Raw genomic sequence first — 19,848 nt, forward strand, 5'->3', positions numbered from 1 at the left:
TGTTGTTGTTCATCTCTTACTGTGCTTAATTTATACATTAAACTCTATCAGAGAAATGCTTCTATAGGAAAAAACATAATACAGTGGGTTCAGTACCATCTGCAGTTTCAGGCATCGATTAGGGGTCTTGGAACAGATCCCCTGTAGATAAAGGGGGGACTAATGTGTCTCTGCTGGAGAAACTGGGGGATGAGAGGGGCTAAGAGAGACAGGATGGTATAGTAGTTAGGAGTACAGACATGGGGACCAGTTGGCCTGATTTAAATGCCAATTCCACCACCTCCCTCATAGGGTGAAGCTTAAATGAGTTAATACATGTAAATGCCTAGGACAGCCCTGGCATATATAAAAGTGCCAAAAGAGTACATTTTTTTTTAAAGGAAAATAAGAGTGTGGCAAGGGTCCAGGTTCTTGAGCCTTTGTATGAGTAAAGTCCCGTAAAATGCTCTCTGAGACCCCTTACCGCAAAGCTTTGATGAGCAGTCCTCAATTCTAACTGTCTCTGTTCCCCTTTCATTCATTTGCGTACTAATATATAATCCTTATTTTTCCCCTCACGCATTCATGAATTGATTTATTCATCCTCTCATCAGTTCACATGCACACCATTCACTGAGGCCTCTCTGCGCAGGTCCTTGTTCCGGGCGTTGGGGCCGCGGGCATGACATAGACAATCCATGCCCCAGTAAGGGAGTATCTATAGCAGTGCTGTGCAACAGGAATACAATGCAAGCCACGTATGTGATTTAAATTTTTCTAGAAGCAATGCTACGAGAGTAAAAAAAACAGGTGAAATTAACGTTAATGTATCTTATTTAACGCAATATATCCAAACATCATTTAAACAAGTGATCAGGGCAAGCATTTATTGAGATGTTTAACATTCTTTTTTTCTCGTACGAAGCCTTCGGAATCGTGTGTACTTTACACTTACAGCACAAGCGCATTTGGACTAACCAACCACGTGAGGACCCTGGAGGCTAGTGGCTACCGTATTAGTACAGGACGCTTTAAGTAGCTTTGTCGTTCAAACCTGCTCCATCCCCTTCTTTTTGCCTCTCAGCATCATCTTCTTGACCTCGCTGCTGGGTGGTCTCTGGCTTCAAAGCCTGCCTTCTGCCCCGTCTTACTTTGTTCCCTGCAGGCGAGGACCTTCCACTTCACAGCTGACCTCTTCTCTGGAATTTCTCCCACCCTTCTCACTTCTTCAGTGCTGGGTAGCCCCCACCTCTGCTTACCTCACTGCCGTCCTCCAGCTGGAAGAACAACAGCATCTTACAGATCCACGTGGCTAAGCCCACCTGCCCCACCCCCACCCCACCAGGCTTATCTGGCCACCGCGTCACCTCTCACTGACTCCGGTGCCGTTCCCCACAGCTCATTCTCTAACCCTCTCTGGTGTCCTGGGGCCCCACTCTTTTCTCTCCTCTTTCTCAACTGTTTACCTCTCATTCTGCCACCACATGTCCAGAGAAATAGAGGTCAAATGATCGGAGCTCCACGAACAAGCCCACATCTACCAAAACTCTCTCCAGACCTTCTGCTGCTTTCCTGCATCCCAGAGGAAGAGCTGTCCTTCCAGGATTCAGCATTGATCCCCTCCCCTGGGTCTCGTTTTGTCACCTCACAACTTCTCAGGACCCTCAGTTCCTTCTCTCTCTACACCCCCTTCCCGATTTTCTCTCTTTATTCCACAAATATTCTCAAGTTTGTCTTTTTCTGGAAACAAACCCTCCTTGGCCCTGAAGTCCAGCTCTTGCTCTCTGCTCATCTATTTCCTTAGTTGAGCTTCCTGTGCATCTATTCTCTGGCTCCACCTCTTGCTTCCAGATCAATCTCTAAACCACTCAGTCTGGCTTCTGTTCCTATCATGCCACCAAACCGTCTCCTGATGACACTGTCCTCTTTGTCCTTTTCTCAGTCAGTTCTTTCCCTTGCAGTCTTGGACAGAATTGACCTGTCCCCCCGCTGCAGCAGAATCACTAGGGTGCTTGCTAAAAAGGGAGATCTTTGGCATGGTAGGATTCTAATTTGATCTATTAACCCAAGTGGTCCTTCTTTTCTCCCTCTTCCTTCTTTCCTAACCGCTTCCCACCTTAAAATTAGACCATAAGGCTGAAACATTTGAAGCTTACTACCCTGAGGAGGCTGGCAGAGCTGAATGTAGAGTCAAATTCTCGGCCTGCTTCAGATTCTGTGACTCCCTCTCTCTCTGTCCCTCCCTTGCTCGGTGCACTCTCTCTTTCTCTCTCTCTCAATCCCTCAAAAATAAATAAAGGTTAAAAAATACTAAAAACTGGGGTGCTTTGTCCAAGTTAGGTTGTTCAGAAATATTAAATAGCATGATGGAATGATGACATATTTTGAAAAGCTTTATTGAGATATAATTCACATACCATACAATTCAACCAAAGTGTACAATTCAGTGACTCTTAGATATTCACAGAGTTGTACAATCATTGTCACAATTTTATAACATTCTCATCACCCCCAAAAGAAGCCTGGAACCTCTTTGCTGTCACCTGTAACTCCCTCATCTTCCCAGCCCTAGGCAACCACTAGTCTCCTTTCTGTCTCTATGGATTAGCCTGTCCTACACATTTCATCTAAATAGAACCGTACAATATGTGACTTTTTTTTTTAAGTAGGCTCCATGCCCAGCGTGGAGACCAACGCGAGGCATGAACTCACGACCCTGAGATCAAGAGCTGAGCTGAGGTCAAGTTAGATGCTTAATCGACTGAGCTACCCAGGTGTCCCAGTATATGACTTTTTCACCGGCTTTCACTTAGCCTAATGTTTTCAAGGTTCATCTATGTCGTAGCATATACCAGTACGTCATTCCTTTTTTATGGCTGAGTAACATTCTACTGTATGGATAGACCACATGTTATTTACTCATTTATCAGTTAACTGATGGCCATCTGGGTTGTTTCCACTTCTCAGCTAGTATGAAGAATGCTCTGTGAGCATTCATGTACAAGTTTTTGTGTTCACATATGTTTTCATTTCTGTTGGATATACACCTCAGAGTGGAATTGTTAGATCATAGGGTAACTCTGTGTTCAATTATTTGAGAAACTGCCAGACTGTTTTCAAAGCAGATGCATCATTTTACATTCCCACTTCCAATGTATGACCGTTTCAATTTCTCCACGTCCTCGTGGACACTTCTTGTTATCTCTCTTTCCAAACATAGTCATCTTGGTGGGAGCAAAGTGGCATCTCATGGTGGTTGTGATTTACATTTCCCTGATGACTAATGATATTAAGCATCTTTTCATGGGCTTATTTTATGACAGTTGCTTAATAACCTTTCCTCTTCCGCATGCCACTGTTCTCAGAGAAAGCTTTCTTCCTGAGGAAGTGTCCTGTGAGGACAAAACACAGACAGTGTGGCTCAGCAACACTGACAGTCATAGTGTACTATTTCATTTAGGCCACAGACTCATGGCAAGTCTATGCTTTCCTACCTACCCATTTATTTTAGAATTAGAATGTCCAAGATTTGTTCCAAGTATTTTAGAAAATACCTGCGACCAAGCATGCCTACTCTACATCTTCACCTCTCGCATTCCTGAGAAGAAGCTCCATCATCCCATGTCTAGTTGCGTATTTTACGCCATTTAAAGGATGACATAAAACATTCCACGTTTACTTCCGAAAGATCAGTGTTTCATCTTTGAACAAAGTAAACACATCACATGTAAGTTAGAACACTTATCAAGAAATGAGACACGTGCTCAATAACCCTTCTTGTGAATACAACGCATGCAGAAAAGCAATGATGCATGACCGTGTAGCTTAATGAGTTACTGTAAATATCCTTGTAACCACTATTGAGTGCTAGAAATAGAGCATTGCCAATACCTCAAAAGCTATCTAGCCCCTTTCCAGATTATAATCTCTTCTCTCCCCTCTGACCTTTATGATAATGTGTTCCTGGGTTTTCGATATAGTTTTATTATCTAAATAGGCATTTCTGGAGTATAGATTAGGTCAGACTGTTTTTGAACTTCACAAGAAAATTGTACAGTATGAATTATCTTGTGTCTGGCTCCTTTCATTCGAAATTATGTTTTATAACTTATCCATGTTGTTGTATGTAGGTTTAGTTCCATCCGTTTCACGTCTGTATGCTATTTTATATGAATATGTCATTTTCCTTATCTAGTTTCCTGTTGATGGACATGTGGGTCATTTCCAGTTTGGGCCATTACAATTACCATGCTGTTCTTGTGAGTGTATCTTGGTGCACATGTACCAAGTTTGTCTAGGGCATATACCTAGGAGTGGAATTGCTGTCTTATTTGTAAGATAATGCCAAATTATTTTTGCAAAGTGATTGTTAATTAACATTGCCATTAGCAGTATATGAGAAGTCCTGTTGCTTTACAGGCTTGCCAATACTTGCTATTGGTCAGACTTTTTAAAATCCTAGCCAACTGGATATTAAGTGGTATTTCAGTGTGGTTTTTAATTTGCATTCTCTTAGTTGGATAATTAGGTTAAGCGTCTTTTCATGTTTATTGTCCATGTGGAATTCCTCTTTTGTGAAGTCTTCATTTCTTTTTTCTGTCTTCTTTATTGACTTGTGGGAATTCTTAATATATTCTGGATATGAGCCCTTTATCAGTTACACATATGGTAAGTATCTTCTTTGCCTCTGTGGCTTGTCTTTTCACTCTTAATGGTAGGTTTTAATTGTAATTAGCCTGATTTGTCTTCTCCTTTTTTGTTACTGCTCTTTGATACTTGGAGAAATCATTCTTTACCCCGGGGTTACAAAGTTCTCATATGGATATATAACTGCCCCAGTGCCAATTTTCCACTTCTCTGCAGTGCCACCTTTGTTGTAAATCACGTGTCCACAGACAGAAATGTGTTTATGAGCTCTCTTATTTCATTGGTCTGTTCTTCTGATCTTATGCCAATACCACAGTCAGCAGTTACTGACATTACCAAAGCTCTATCACATCCTCCACAGTTTAGTAGAATTAGACCATTAGGATCCACAGAAAACCTGTTGGGATTTTGGTTGTGATTGTGCTAAACTTAGAGATCAATTTAGGGAAATTTGATATATTTACAATATCAATTTTTAAAATTCATGAACATGGTATATGTCTCTACTTTGGAGAGTCTTCTTTAATTTCCCTTAAAGTTTTATTCTTTACTTTGTAGAGGTGTCACATACTTTTTTTAGATTTATTCTACCTGACATTTAAAAATTTGTACACATGCATGTGTGTATACTTTATAGTATCCTTTTAAAAATTAATTTCCTACACTTCTCTAAAGAAGACATCCGGATGGCCAACAGGCACATGAAAAGATGCTCAACGTCGCTCCTCATCAGGGAAACACAAATCAAAACCACACTCAGATATCACCTCACGCCAGTCAGAGTGGCCAAAATGAACAAATCAGGAGACTATAGATGCTGGAGAGGATGTGGAGAAACGGGAACCCTCTTGCACTGTTGGTGGGAATGCAAATTGGTGCAGCCACTCTGGAAAACAGTGTGGAGGTTCCTCAAAAAATTAAAAATAGACCTACCCTATGACCCAGCAATAGCACTGCTAGGAATTTACCCAAGGGATACAGGAGTACTGATGCATAGGGGCACTTGTACCCCAATGTTTATAGCAGCACTCTCAACAATAGCCAAATTATGGAAAGAGCCTAAAATGTCCATCAACTGATGAATGGATAAAGAAATTGTGGTTTATATACACAATGGAGTACTACGTGGCAATGAGAAAGAATGAAGTGTGGCCCTTTGTAGCAACATGGATGGAACTGGAGAGTGTGATGCTAAGTGAAATAAGCCATACAGAGAAAGACAGATACTATATGGTTTCACTCTTATGTGGATCCTGAGAAACTTAACAGAAACCCATGGGGGAGGGGAAGGAAAAAAAAAAAAAAAAAGGTTAGAGTGGGAGAGAGCCAAAGCATAAGAGACTCTTAAAAACTGAGAACAAACTGAGGGTTGATGGGGGGTGGGGGGGATGAGAGGGTGGGTGATGGGTATTGAGGAGGGCACCTTTTGGGATGAGCACTGGGTGTTGTATGGAAACCAATTTGACAATAAACTTCATATATCGAAAAAAATTTAAAAGAAATAAAAATTAATTTCCTCTTTTCATAGTTGAATATGTATAGAAATACAGCTGGGTTTTGTATGCTGACTTTGTATTTAGCAACTTCTAGGACATCTTTATATATTCTGGATGTGAGCCCTTTATCAGTTGTACATGTGGTAAATATCTTCTCTCCACTAATATGAATCATAGCTCTAAATGTAAAAAGCAAAACTACAAAACTTTAGAGGAAAACATAGGAGAAAATATTTGTAACCTGGGGTTAAGCAAAGATTTCCTAGATATGACATTGAAAGCATGATCCATTTAAAAAATTGATAATAAATTGGACCTCATCAAAATGAAAAACTTTTGCTCCAGGAAAGATACTGTTAAGAGGATGAAAAGACAAGCTACATAGTGAAAGAAATATTTGCCAGTCACCTATCTGGCAAAGAACTTGTATCCAGAATATGTAAAAAATTTTTAAAAAATATATTTGTAGATACTGCTATACTTTCCAAATATACAATTATATTATGTGTAATGACTTTCTATCTCTTTAAGGAAATTGCCTTTATTCCAAATTTACTAAGAGTTTTTATTGTGATATTGAATGTTATCAAATACTTTTGCTGCATCTAGTGAAATGAACACAAGTTGTCTCCTTTATTAATAAGGACAAGTCACTTTTATTAATTTGTCAATGCAAAACCATTCATCCATTCCTGGTATAAACCTAACTTGGCTATGACATATGACATACTTTTTTTTTTTTAATGTTTATTTATTTTTGAGACAGAGAGAGACAGAGCATGAGTGGGGGAGGGGCAGAGAGAGAGGGAGACACAGAATCTGAAACAGGCTCCAGGTTCTGAGCTGTCAGCACAGGGCCCGACGCGGGGCTCGATCTCATGGACCGCGAGATCATGACCTGAGCCGAAGTCGGACGCTTAACCGACAGAGCCACCCAGGCGCCCCAACATATGACATACTTTTATATAAAATACTGTATGTTTTTATATAATTACTGGACTCAGCAACTATAGAATTCCCTCTATATGGTGCTGGATTCCATTTACTATATATTCGCTCATTTTTATTTTACTTGTAAAATTATCGTAGGGAACTAACTGTAAATGGTATTTAAAAATTTTTAGTTTCTAACTATACATTGCTAGTATGGAGAAATATGATTGATTTTTGTGTGTTGACCATGTATCTTGCAACTTAGTCAAACTCACTTATTAATTTTAGGAGGTTTTTTTGCAGATTTCTTGAAATTTTCTGTATAGACAATTATAGGGACAACTTCATTCCTTCCTCTGCATACTCTTTTAAAATTTTAATTCTAGTACAGTTAACATACAGTGTTATGGGGTGCCTGGGTGGCTCAGTCGGTTGAGCATCCAAATTCGGCTCAGGTCATGATCTCACAGTTTGTGGATTCGAGCCCTGCGTGGGGCCCTGTGCTGATAGCTCAGAGCCTGCTTCGGATCCTGTGTCTCCTTCTCTCTCTCTGCCCCTCCCTGCTCATGCTCTGTTTCTTCTGTGTCTCAAAAATAAATAAATGTTAATTAAAATTCTTTGAAAAACCATACAGTGTTATATTAGCTTCAGATATATAATATAGTGATTCAAGAACTCTATACATTATTCAGTGTTCATCACAATAAGTGTACTCTTCAGTCCCCTTCCTATTTCACCCATCCCCCCACCCACCGCCTTTTATTTCTTTTTCTTATCTTACTTTACTGGCTAGGACTTCCAGTGCAAAATTGAATAGGAGTGGTAAGGGAATATCCTTGACTTGTCACTGATCTTAGGGGAAGAGCAGTCAGTCTTTCACCATTAATATGCCAAATTTATCATTAACATGATAGGTTTTTCATAGATGAGACTCTATAATAAGTAGATGTTGAAATCTGTCAAATTTTTTTCTGTGTGAATTATGTGATTTTTCTTCATTAGACTTTGTGGTGGATTACATTGATTTGTTTTTCTTTTCTTTTTTAAAAATTTTTTAACGTTTGTTCATTTTTGAGAGAGAGAGAGAGCAGGGGAGGGGCAGAGAGCAAGGGAAACACGGAACTGAAGCAGACTCCAGGTTCCAAGCTGTCAGCACAGAGCCTGACCTGGGGCTTGAACTCACAGACCGTGAGATCGTGACCTGAGCCCAAGCGGGACGCTTAACTGACTGATCCACCCAGGCACCCCACATTGATTTGTTTTTCAATATTGAACCAGCTTGCATCCTGAGATAAACTCCATTTTGTCATCATATACTGTTCTTTTTACATGTTGATAGATTCAACTTGCTAATACGGATCTTTCTCGACTTACAGTGAGGTCATGTCCTGATAAACCCATTGTAAGTTGACAACAACTCATGTCAAAAATGCCTTTAATACAATTAACCTACCAAACATCATAGCTTAACCTGGCCTAACTTAAACAGGCTCATTTACTTGAGTCTACAGTTGGAAAAAGTCATCTAACACAAAGCCTATTTTATAATAAAGTATTGAATATCTCACGTAATTTATTGAATACTGTACTGAAAGTGACAAACAGATTGGTTGTATAGGTACAGAATCATTCTAAGTATATTTGTTGTCTACTCTTGTGATCTGGAGCTACCATCACAAGGGAGTGTTGTATCGCTAGCCTGAGAAAAGATCCAAATTCAAAATTCAGACAGTTTCTACTGAATGAGTATTGCTTTTGCACCATCATAAAGTTGAAAAACTATACACTGAGCCAGCATTAAGTCAGGGACTGTATTCTGTCGGGGGATTTTTGCATCCCTGTCCTTGGGAGATACTGATTTATAGTTCTCTTTTTGTACTCCCTTTGTCTAGTTTTAGTATCAGAGCAATGCTTGCCTCATAAAATGAGTTGAGGAGTGCTCCCTTTTCTCTGTCTCTGTTTCTCTCTCTTTTTCAGGAGACATTGCTTAGAACTGGTGTTACTTCCTTAAATATTTGGCTGACAATACTAGGTAGTTCTGGAGATTTTTTTTTCCCTCGGGAGGTGACCATTTCTTAAGTGGTCATATGACTGTGCAGATTATCCATTTCATCTTTGGTGAGTTTTGGTAGTTTGTGGCTTTCAAGTATTTGTCCATTTCACTTATGTTGTCAAATTTATGTGCAGTTGTTTATAACATCCTGTTATCATCCTTTTAATGTTGCAGAGTATTGCATGTAATTTGTATCTTCAGTCTTGCTAGAGATTTATTTTATTATTTTTTCAAAGAACCAGATTTTGATTTCATTAATTTTCTCTATTTTTCTGTTTTCAATTTTATTGATTTATGCTCTTTCTCATTTCTTTCCTACTGCTTCCTTTGGGTTTACTTTGCTCTATTTCTAGTTGCTTAAAGTGAAAGCTTAGATTATTTACTTAAGACATTTCTTCTTTTCTAATACCAGAATTTAATACTAATAACTTTTCTCTAAAACTACTTTACATCCTGAAAACTTTATATTTGTATTTTCATTCACTCAGGTGAAAATATTTTCTAATTTCCCTACAGACTTTTTGACTCATGGATTATTTAGAAGTGTTTTGTTTATGGGAATGCAAGCTGGTGCAGCCACTCTGGAAAACAGTATGGAGGTTCCTCAAAAAACTAAAAATAGAACTACCCTACGACCCAGCAGTTGCACTACTAGGCATTTATCTACGGGATACAGGGGTGCTGTTTCGAAGGGACACATGCACCCCCATGTTTATAGCAGCACTATCGACAATAGCCAAAGTATGGAAAGAGCCCAAAAGTCCATCGACGGATGAATGGATAAAGAAGAGGTGGTATATATATATATATATACACACACACACACACACACACATACATACATACATACATACATACACACATGTATATACAGTGGAGTATTACTCGGCAATCAAAAAGAATGAAATCTTGCCATTTGCAACTACATGGATGGAACTGGAGGGTATTATGCTAAGTGAAATTAGTCAGAGAAAGACAATCATATGACTTCATTCATATGAGGACTTTAAGAGACAAAACAGATGAACATAAGGGAAGGGAGACAAAAATAATATGAAAACAGGGAGGGGGACAAAACAGAAGAGACTCATAAATATGGAGAACAAACAGGGTTACTGGAGGAGTTGTGGGAGGGGGGATGGGCTAATCGGGTAAGGGGCACTAAGGAATCTACTCCTGAAATCATTGTTACACTATATGCTAACTAATTTGGATGTAAATTTTAAAAACTAAAAAATGAAACAAGTTAAAATAAAAATAAATTAAAAATAAATAAATTCTGTGCATTATGAAAAAAAAGAAGTGTTTTGTTTAATTTTCAAAGTTTTGGAATTTTCTTAGTATCTTTCTGTTCATCACATCTACTGTAGTTCCATTATGGTCACTGTATTTTCCCAATTTTTTTTGTTTTTGTAGTTTGTTTTTAAATTTTTTTTAATGTTTGTTTATTTTTGGGAGAGAGAGAGACAGAGCATGAGTTGGGTAGGGGCAGTGAGAGAGATAGGCAGACACAGAATCCGAAGCAGGCTCCAGGCTCTGAGCTGTCAGCACAGAGAGCCCAACACAGGGCTCAAACCCATGAACCGTGAGATCGTGACCTGAGCTGAAGTCGGACGTTTAACCAACTGAGCCACCCAAGCACCCCAGGTTGTAGTTTGTTTTATGACCCCAAATATGTCTGTCTTGGTGAATGTCCCATGTGCGCTTGGGAAAAAAACACATATTTAGCTGTTACTGAATAGAGTGTCCTATAAATGTCAATTAAATCCAGTTGGCAGATGGTGTTGTTCAGTCCTTCTATATCCTTGATTTTCTTTCTATTACTTCTTTCTATTAGTATTGAAGTCCCCAACTATAATTGTGGATTTATGTGTTTTTCTTTTTGGTTCTGTTTTTGCTTCATGTATTTTGAGGTAATTGTTACTTACATACACATTTAGGATTTTAATGTTTTCTTGGTGAACTGACCCTTTTATCATCGGATAATATATGCCTTTATCCCTGTTACTTTCCTTGTTTTGAGTCTACTTTGTCTGATATTAGTGTTTGCATGGAAGATCTTTTTTCCATCCTTTTCCTTTTGACCTATCTATATCATTCATTATCTTGAAGTTTCTTATAGACAGACTATAATTGGTTCATGTCTTGTTATTCTAACAAACTCTGATTTTTATATTGGGGTGCTTATTTATTTTTAATGTTTATTTATTTTTGAGAGAAAGAGCACACTAGCAGGGAGGGGGAAGAGAGAGAGACGGAGAGAGAAAATCCTAAGCAGGGCCCCATGCAGGGCTTGAATCCATGAACCATGAGATCATGACCTGAGCTGAAATCCAGAGTGAGATGTTTAACTAACTGAGCCACCCAGGTGCCCCTGTATTGGTGTGTTGAAAACAGTTATATTTAGGGGTGCCTGAGTGGCTCAGTTGGTTAAGCATATGACTCTGGATTTCAGTTCAGGTCATGACCTCATGGTTCATGAGATTAAGTCCCGAGTCAGTCTCTGTGCTGACGGTACAGACTCTCTCCCCCAAACTCTCTCTAAAAATAAATAAATGAACATTAAAAAAAAAAGTTTAATGACTTATTGATATGTTTGGATATAGGGCTCCCATTTTATTATTCATTTTCCATTTTGCCCCTCTTTTTCATTCCTCTCCTTTCTTTCCCACCTTCTTTGGGGTTAGTTGAATGTATTTTAGCATTCCATTTTAATCTATTGTGTTTTGATAATATCTCTTTGTATAAAGTTTTTAGTGGTTCTAGGGATTACAGTATCCATACTGAACTTCATAGTCTATTTAAAATTAATATTTAACTACGTCAAGTGATATTAAAAACCTTACTCCATATAGGTCCCTTTACCCTCCCCCTTTATATTATAGTTGTCTTACATGTTACATCTACACACATTGAAAACCCCATCAGACACTGTTCTTTTTTTTTTTTTTTTTTTTTTTTTGCTTCTAAATATCAAGCATATTTTAAAGAACTCAAAAGAAAAAGAATGGTCTATTATATTTACCCAGATATTTATCATTTTTGTCACTCTTCCTTCATTCTTGATGTTCTAGCTTTCATTTTGGTGTCATTTCCCTTTCCTCTGAAAAACTTCCTTTAGCCATTCTTTTAGAGCATGTCAACTGGCCACGAATGCTCTCACTTTTCCTCCTTCGGAGAATGTCTTTATTTCGTCTTCATTACTGGAGGTTATTTTTACCGGATAGAAAATTCTGGCTTGATAGTTTCTTTTTTCAACACCTTAAAAATATTGTGCCACCCCCTTCTTGCCTTCATGGTTTCTGATGAGAATTCAGCATTCATTCAAATCATTGCTTCTCTGCCAGAATGTATTATTTTTGTCTGACCACATGGAAGATTTATTTTCTTTAGTTTTCAGCAGTTTTACTATGATGTGTATGGGTATAAAATTCTTTGGCTTTATCTTGTTTGGAGTTCACAGAACCTTTTGAATATGTAGATTTATGGGGCCCCTGGGTGGCTCAGTCGGTTAAGCGTCCGACTTCGGCTCAGGTCATGATCTCACTGTCCGTGAGTTTGAGCCCTGCGTCGGGCTCTGTGCTGACAGCTCAGAGCCTGGAGCCTGTTTCAGTCTGTGTCTCCCTCTCTCTCTGACCCTCCCCCGTTCATGCTCTGTCTCTCCCTGTCTCAAAAATAAATAAAATGTTTAAAAAAAAATGAATATGTAGATTTATGTCTTTTGCCAATTTGGGAAGTTTTCAGCTGTTATTACTTCAAACATTTTTCCAGCTCTGCACTCTTTCTCTATTTCTGGAAGTCTAATGGAACAAATGCTGGATTTTTTTTTTTTTTTTTTTTTTATTGTTCCACAGGTTCCCTGGGATCTTTTCAGGTTTTTTTTCCCCCTCACTATTGTTTAGACTAATGTTTACTCATCTTTATGTTCACAGACTCTTCCCTTTGTCATCTCCATACTGCTTTGGGGTACATCCAGTGAGTTTTTAACTTCTGGGCTTTCTTATTTTCCAGTTCTAGCATTTCCATTTTGTTATTCACTATATTTTCTATTTCCTTACTGAATCTTCCAAGTTTTCCATTTGTTCCAAGGATGTTTACAATTGTTACGGCATTTTTATAATGGTTGCTTTAAAGTCTTTGTCACGTGAGTCCAATATCTAAGTCATCTTAATATTGACACATGTTGACTGTCTTTATTTGTGAGTTGAGATTTTCCTTAGTTACTCGTATGCCAAGTAATTATTCATCTGCCAAGTTTAAGAATGTATCTTAAACATTTTGAGTGTTAAGCTAGGAGACTCTGGCTCTTGTTTAAATCATATGAAGAATGTTATTTTTTATTAGTATGCAATTGACCTAATTAGATTCAGGCTGTAAGTTCCAAACCAGTCTTATGGACTGTGGTTAGAATTTCATTTTAATTTTCACACTTTGCAATGGTGTTCAGATCTAGTCCACGTGTGTGCTACCCAGTGGACAGTCTGGGACTTGGATGGTGGAAAGTATAGTTCTCAAAGTCTTACATGCTGATTAAGACCAGACCTGGGGCACCTGGGTGGCTCAGTCGGTTAAGCAGCCGACTTCGGCTCAGGTCATGATCTCACAGTCCGTGAGTTCGAGCCCCGCATCGGGCTCTGTGCTGACAGCTCAGAGCCTGGAGCCTGTTTCAGATTCTGTGTCTCCCTCTCTCTCTGCCCCTCCCCTGTTCATGCTCTGTCTCTCTCTGTCTCAAAAATAAATAAATGTTAAAAAAAATTAAAAAAAAAAAGACCAGACCTAAGTACAGGTCAGGGCTGAGCCCAGGAGTTTGTGAGCAATTTAATAGGGCCACTTCTCCAAGGTGCTCCTTCTCTATGATCTCCCTTGTACTATTCAGGTCCCTGGGGTTCTTCTTTTTGGTTCTCCACCAGGAAGCTAGAGCTTTGCTTAGCTTACTCTGCCTGCCGTGCGCTTTCATAACTGCATCCGTGTCTGAGACCAAGTGGCAGGAGAACCAGAGGATAAAAAATGGTGAATTCATTGCCAGTTCAGTACTTCATATTTTGGTCTTCTTCCCCAACTTGTCTGCCACTATTTACTTTTCAGAGTCCTCAAATAGCTTCTGCTCCATGCATTCTGGCTAGGTTTTACAGAGGCATTCAGTGGGAGAGACAGGAGGAATGTGCTTACTCCATCTGACTCCCACTCATGGTTTTCTCAACTATATTCATGAATGACTTTGCCTGTAATTTTCCTTTCTCTACTGGGTTTTGTATCAAGATTATGCTTACCATAAAATGAGTTGGAGTATATCCTCCTCTTTAAAATTCTCTGGAAGAATCTACGAAGACAAGAAATTTCACTAATGAAGGCAAATGGAATTTGTGGGAAGCTTTCTGATTTATTGTTTTTACTAGTTATAGGAATATCCAATTCTATTTCTCCTTGTGTTATTTTTAAGTTATATTTTCTAGGAATTTTTCATTTACTTTTTCAGTGTTATTAACATACAGTTGTTTGTATATCCTCTTTTGATGTTTATAATGTGTTTAAATTTTAATGACTCCATTTTTATTTCAGATTTTTTTTTTTAAACTTTAGGTTATTCTTTTTTTTTTTTTAAATTTTTTTTAACGTTTATTTATTTTTGAGACAGAGAGAGACAGAGCATGAATGGGGGAGGGTCAGAGAGAGAGGGAGACACAGAATCCGAAACAGGCTCCAGGCTCTGAGCGGTCAGCACAGAGCCCGACGCGGGGCTCGAACCCACGGACCGCGAGATCATGACTTGAGCTGAAGTCGGCCGCTTAACTGACTGAGCCACCAGGCGCCCCCTATTTCAGATTTTGAATTTTAAAAAAGTACCATTCTCACATAGGTGTCTTTACAACTTTGGATAGGCAATGGTTTCTTAGATATTACTCCAAAAACACAAATAACCATCATCAAATTTAAAACCTATTGTGCCTCGGGGTGTGTGGGTGGCTTGGTGGGTTGGGTGTCTAACTCTTGGTTTTCGGCTTGAGTCATGGTCCTGGGTTTGAGCATGGGGCCTGCTTGGGATTCTCTCTCCCTCTCAGCTCCTCCCTTACTTGCTTGCACACATGCTCATGAGCCACATGTTGGGCTCCAAGCTGACAGCATGGAGCCTGCTTGGAATTCTCTCTCCGTCCCTACTCCATTCACAATTGCTCTCTCTCTCTCTCTCTCTCTCTCTCTCTCTCTCAAAATAAATAAATAGGGGCACCCGGGTGGCTCAGTTGGTTAAGCATCTGACTTTGGCTCAGGTCATGATCTCATGGTTCCTGGGTTTCAGCCCTGTGTCAGGCTCTGTGCTGACAGCTTGGAGCCTGGAGCCTGCTTCCGATTCTGTGTCTCCCTCTCTCTCTGCCCTTCCCCTGCTCATGATCTGTCTCTCAAAAATAAATAAACAGTAAAAAAGATTAAACATAAATAAACAAAAAAAACATGAGATGTTACTTCATATCCACTAGGATCACTGTAATAATAAAAAAATAAGTATTGATGACTCTGTGAAGAAAATGGAACTCTCATACGATGTTACTGAGAATGTAAAATGGTGTAACCACTTTGAAAAACAGTATGGCAATTTTCAAATGATTAAACATGGAGTTACCATATGACCAGTAATGTATGTACTGGGTATAAATAGTAATTTCACTTTTAGGTATATATACTTAAGGAAAATGAAAACATGTATGCACACAAAAACTTGTACATGAATGTTCATACATAATAGTCAAAAAGTGGAAACAACCCAAATCAGCTGATAAATGGAAAAATGAGATATATCCATACAGTGAAATATTATTCAACCATAAAAAGAAACAAAGTACTGATATATACCATAGCATGATGACCATTGTAACTATTATGTGAAGTGAAAGAAGCTAGTCACAAAGAACCATACATTGCATAATTCCAGTTTCATGAAATGTCCATAACAGGCAAACCTATAGAGACAGAAAGTAGAAAATTGGTTGCCTAGAGCTAGGGAATTTGAGAGGATGGAGTGTAAAATTTCTTTGGGAGTAATGAAAATGTTTTAAAATTGACAGTGGTGATGGACGCACAACTCTGTGAATATGCTAAATGCCATTGAATTGTACACTTCACATGGGAGACTTGCACGGGATGTGAATTGTATCTCAGTAAAGTTGTAAAAAGATACCATGCCTCGGTCTCGGTCATTCTTTCTTGGATTATTCACTCTGGAGAATGCCAGCTTCTGTGTCGTAACATTTTGAGGAGGCCCATATGGCAAGGAACTGAAGCCTCCTGCCAATAGCCTTGTAAGTGACTTTGGAAGTGGTTAACTTGTCCCCATCAAGATTTGAATGACTGTAGCCACTGCCGATAGATTGCTACCTCATGGGATCCGGAGTCAGGACCACCCAGTTAAGCCCTCTCAGATTTCTGACCCTCAGAAACTGTGAAATAATAAATGTTTGTTACCTAAAGGTGCTAAGTTTTAAGATAATTTATTAATAAGCAATAAATATACAAGCCCATCTAGCTCTTTAAGACAGGAATTTCTAATAAAATTTCACTTTTTATATTTAATAATTATGACATTTTCTGGTATATTTTGCTGCTTTGATTGAATATATACTACTAATTATGTCAATCCAAAACAAAATTTTCACAGAGCCTTATGGTTATGGGATATTTTTTAAAAGTCAGTTATAGGGGCGCCTGGGTGGCCCAGTCAGTTAAGCATCTGGCTCTTGATTTTGGCCCAGGTCATGATCTCGTAGTTTGCCAGATGGAGTCCTGCATCAGGCTCCATGCTAATAGCCCAGAGCCTGCTTGGGATTCTCTCTCCCTCTCTCTCTGCCCCTCCCACACTTGCTTCCTCGTACGTGCCCTCTCTCTCAAAAATAAACATTAAAAATAGTCAATTATATTTGTATTACATATTTTTGTTACAAAGAAGTATGATAAATTGATCGATAAGTCTTTCAAGCACAAAAACATTCTAACGGGGTAGAATTTAGGGGCAAGTGTTGGAATGGTAGTATGTGTTCAGGGAGCAAAAGTAAGAATCTGAAATTTCTTAGTGTTAATGAAAAGTTTTGCGATGTATTTTTTTAATGGATGGTAGCATCAAATCATGATAGATACCACTGGATACATTTAAAAGAGAAATACAACAATTTCGTTGGAAAGGATCAATATTTGTATTAGAAGTTACATCCTGGGGCGCCTGGGTGGCTCAGTCGGTTAAGCGTCCGACTTCAGCTCAGGTCACGATCTCGCGGTCCGCAAGTTCAAGCCCCGCGTCGGGCTCTGGGCTGATGGCTCAGAGCCTGGAGCCTGCTTCCGATTCTGTCTCCCTCTCTCTATGCCCCTCCCCCGTTCATGCTCTGTCTCTCTCTGTCTCAAAAATAAATAAACATTAAAAAAAAAAATTAAAAAAAAAAGAAATTAAATCCTTGCCACTAATTATGAAAAAATTTAGATGTCAATTTAAAAATGCACAAGAGGCCTGTAGATGTTTATTGTTTATTTTGAGAGAGAGAGAGAGAGAGAGCATGAGCAGGGAAGAGGCAGAGAGAGAGGGTGAGAGAATCCCAAGCATCCACACTCAGCATGGCACCTGACTCGGGGCTCCATCTCACGAACCATGAGATCACAACCTGAGCAGAAGTCAAGTTGGTCACTTAACCAACTGAGCCATCTAGGCACCCCAAGGCCTGTAGATTTATTTTTTTAATTGTTTAAGGGAGGTTTTGTTCTGTTTTGTTTTGTTTGGACATGCTTGGAGTTCGTGGTGCTTCTTGAAACTGTAGCTTGATTTGGGAAATTTGAGTTTGGGAAATTCTCAGCCATTTTATCTTCTAACACTGCTCCAATCTCTCTCCTGTCCTTCTAGCTACAATTATGTCTATAAAACCTATTCCTCATATCCCATATGTTTTTTATGTTCTTTTCTGTGTTCTTCATCCTTTTGACTCCATTTCAGCCTGGATACTTTTCTGCTCTATCTTCTGGCTCACTAATTCTCTTTTCAGTCATGTCTAATCCATTATTAAATTTATCCATTGACTTGTTAGTAACAGATACTATAAATTTTGGTTCTCAAATGTTTAAACTGCTGAAATTCTCTATTTTATTTTAATTCCCCTAAGTCCTTAATCATCGCTATTTTAAAACGTAGGTCTGATAACTCCATTATCTGAATCCTCTGGGATTTCTATTCTAGGTCTGTCTCTGAAAACGTCTCTGAGCATGTTTTGTCTTTTCATGCTTAGCTATTTTTGGATGAATGTTTTTCTATTAGAATTTACTTTTGCTTTTGGCAGGCAGCTCTAGGCTAAAGGCACTAGAAAGCCCAGTCAAGGATTTGTAAGATTCAAAGCTGGGCTTTAGAAGAGCTTCACCTTGATTCCTACTGTACAGTCATAGCCCTCCTGGACCCCACATAAAAACCTGGTACAGTTTTCAGGGTTCTTCCTTTTTGGTAAGCCCTCAACTATTTTCTCCTCCCAGCCTTGTTTACTGAGAGCTCTACTTGGCTTCTCAGCTTCTGCTTTTAGAACTAACAATCTCCTTGAGAGGAAAAGTGGCTCCAAATGTTAGACTCACTTTTCTTGGCTTACCCCCTTCTCCTAGGACTTGGGTCCGCAACTCCTCACTGCTTTGGCAGTCAGTCCTCTGATGCCTTCAGAGAGATTTTGAAAAAACTGCTTCCCCAGCTTTTCTGGTTATTCTCAGCAGAAGAGTTGGCCCTAAGCAACTCTGCTCACCATTGCTAGAATTAAAGCCTCCTCTCCTGAATGTTAGACTGATTTCCAATATCCTGTTGAATGCTTCCTGAATACGTTACAGGTGCCCTGTGCTCAGTAAGAATCCACACTGAACTCTTCATTTGTCTCATCTCCTGCCTCATGGCACTCAAGTGGCTTTTCCTGTCGTGGCTATTTCTGTTCATGGTTTTCTAAGCTATAAATATTGTCTGTGGATCTCCTCCCTGCCTCCTAAATGTGATCAGTTACCAAGTTATGTGTACATTACCTCCATTATTTTTCTTCCATCAGAGCCCGCTGCTCAGTTCCCTGGAATATCATCCTCGGTCCCCCTCGTCTCCCTCCTGAACCACTGTAGGTTCAGTGCAGCACCTTTCCTAACTGTCGTCTCTGCTCTCAGAACCCTCTATGTTTATATTGCCTGAGATGCCAGATTTCAGAACAGGGTTCTAAGTTGTTGCCTGCTTAAAGTCCTTCAAAGTCTCCTCTCAGCCCCTGCAATTCAGGAATAATCCTCACCTGGGCACTCAAGCCCTCCCTAATTTGACTCTAATACACTTGTCTTCAGCCGTATCCATCTACTTTCAAGAGTGAAGGCTGTCTCCCTCAGCTACTACTGTTGTGAGCATCCAACAGTTGTCTTCCTTGGCCCCCCTCATGGCTATCCTTTCCCATTATCCTCCACCCAGGGGCAGCAGAGATGGTTTCAAGGAAAAGACGAATGTGAAACTCCTTATGTTGTTGATAGTTTATGCTAGGGATGAGCATTAAACAAAAAGAGGGAGGAGAAAACTGAATGAATTGCAGGCCTAAGATTTTAAGTTTCTTAAATGCTTTTCTTCAAAACTTGCTTACATTTCCTACTAAAAATAACGTTAAAAATACATGCTTTAAGCAAATAATTACCTCCTTTTGTCATTAAAAAATTTTTTTTAATGTTTATTTATTTTTGAGAGAAAGAATGACAGAGCACAAGTGGGGCGGGGGGGGG

Source organism: Panthera onca, chromosome D4 (genome assembly GCF_046562875.1).
Source record: "Panthera onca isolate mPanOnc1 chromosome D4, mPanOnc1 haplotype 2, whole genome shotgun sequence".
Taxonomy (NCBI): Eukaryota; Metazoa; Chordata; class Mammalia; order Carnivora; family Felidae; genus Panthera; species Panthera onca.